The following is a 2,605-nucleotide window of genomic DNA, read 5'->3' as shown; positions in this document are numbered from 1 at the left end:
CATAATGTCTGGCACAAGCAGAAGATAGATACATTTTTTTTTTCAACAAGCAAAATGATTATACAGTCACATAAGCTGAAAATCTAAAGACAGCATTCATTCTTCCCTTCTTCATACCCAATATCTAATAACCCAGTTCCATTGATTGTACTTCCGAAACTTCCTTGAATCCAGACCTACTCCATTTTGCTGCCCATGTTTAAGTCAACATAGTCTCTTCTCTGGTCATTGGCAATAGCCTCCAATGGTCCAGTCTGATCCAGTATTCACTGCTAGCAGAGGAATACTGGAACAGAAAGTGATTTACTATCCTCTTGGCCTTAAAAATATATATATGAAGAGATGGATGTCCAGTATGGTAGGGTGAGGATGTTCCCACATCCTCTCCCCAGAAAAAAAATCTATAACACTAGGTAAAATGTTTAAAAACAAACATTTAAGGGCTGTAGAAATCAATGAATTTGATGAATTTGATGAATGAATGAATTTGATGAAAAGCTTAAATAGCATCTTTTAGCTGTCGGTATTTAATGTTCTAGGTATTCATTTTGGTGAACATTATTTAAAATAATAGTACATGGTTATCTCTATATTGTATACCAAAAACTAATAGAATACTGTATTTTAACTATACCAGAGTTTAAAATAATAATAAATTAAATTTGGGGGTTCCTATTCATATTTTTTGAAAACTCCCCAGTCCTAATGGATTTGATTATGTCTTCATTACATACTACTTTTTTTTTTTTCAAATCAAAACTTGTATATTTTCCTCCACAGAATAAATTCCATGTTAATTTCCATGGTTGGTCCCCAAATCACACGGTTTCTCACACAATACATATATTGGTGTTTTTCTCTCTTGAGAAAGAGAGAAACCTTTACCTGTTAGCTTCCAAAGTCCCCTCTCCCCACCTTTGGACCAGGGAGGCCCATTAGACACAGTCTTAGCCTAGTTCATTGAGATACAATTCAATGTTCCACAGAGTTGTTACTCTATGGGTGATTTCTTTTCTTTTTTTTTTTTTTTTTTTTTGGTCCTGAGATTTTAGTTTTTTTATTTTTTCAGCATAACAGTATTCATTATTTTTGTACCACACCCAGTGCTCCATGCAATCCGTGCCCTCTACAATACCCACCACCTGGTGCCCCCAACCTCCCACCCCCCACCCCTTCAAAATTCTCAGATCGTTTTTCAGAGTCCATAGTCTCTCATGGTTCACATCCCCTTCCAATTTCTCTCAACTCCCTTCTCCTCTCCATCGCCCCTTGTCCTCCATGCTATTTGTTATGCTCCACAAATAAGTGAAACCATATGATAATTGACTCTCTCTGCTTGACTTATTTCATTCAGCATAATCTCTTCCAGTCCCGTCCATGTTGCTACAAAACTTGGGTATTCATCCTTTCTTTTTTCTTTTCTTTTTTTTTTTTTTACAGCTTTATAAACATATATTTTTATCCCCAGGGGTACAGGTCTGCGGATCGCCAGGTTTACACATTTCACAGCACTCACCATAGCACATACCCTCCCCAATATCCATAACCCCACCCCCCTCTCACAACCCCCTCCCCCCATCAACCCTCAGTTTGTTTTGTGAGATTAAGAGTCACTTATGGTTTGTCTCCCTCCCAATCCCATCTTATTTCATTTACTCTTCTCCTACCCCCTCAACCCCCCATGTTGCATCTCCTCTCCCTCATATCAGGGAGATCATATGATAGTTGTCTTTCTCCGATTGACTTATTTCGCTAAGCATGAAACCCTCTAGTTCCATCCACGTCGTCGCAAATGGCAAGATTTCATTTCTTTTGATGGCTGCATAGTATTCCATTGTGTATATATACCACTTCTTCTTTATCCATTCATCTGTTGATGGACATCTAGGTTCTTTCCATAGTTTGGCTATTGTAGACATTGCTGCTATAAACATTCGGGTGCACGTGCCCCTTCGGATCACTACGTTTGTATCTTTAGGGTAAATACCCAGCAGTGCAATTGCAGGGTCATAGGGTAGTTCTATTTTCAACATTTTGAGGAACCTCCATGCTGTTTTCCAGAGTGGTTGCACCAGCTTGCATTCCCACCAACAGTGTAGGAGGGTTCCCCTTTCTCCACATCCTCGCCAGCATCTGTCATTTCCTGACTTGTTAATTTTAGCCATTCTGACTGGTGTGAGGTGATATCTCATGGTGGTTTTGATTTGTATTTCCCTGATGCCGAGTGATATGGAGCAATTTTTCATGTGTCTGTTGGCCATGTGGATGTCTTCTTTGCAGAAATGTCTGTTCATGTCCTCTGCCCATTTCTTGATTGGATTATTTGTTCTTTGGGTGTTGAGTTTGCTAAGTTCTTTATAGATTTTGGACACTAGCCCTTTATCTGATATGTCATTTGCAAATATCTTCTCCCATTCTGTCAGTTGTCTTTTGGTTTTGTTCACTGTTTCCTTTGCTGTGCAAAAGCTTTTGATCTTGATAAAATCCCAAAAGTTCATTTTTGCCCTTGCTTCCCTTGCCTTTGGTGATGTTCCTAGGAAGATGTTGCTGCGGCTGAGGTCGAAGAGGTTGCTGCCTGTGTTCTCCTCGAAGATTTTGATGGATT

The sequence above is a fragment of the Lutra lutra genome, chromosome 2 (genome assembly GCF_902655055.1).
Source record: "Lutra lutra chromosome 2, mLutLut1.2, whole genome shotgun sequence".
In the NCBI taxonomy this organism is placed as follows: Eukaryota; Metazoa; Chordata; class Mammalia; order Carnivora; family Mustelidae; genus Lutra; species Lutra lutra.
Note: the sequence above shows the minus strand (reverse complement) of the source record.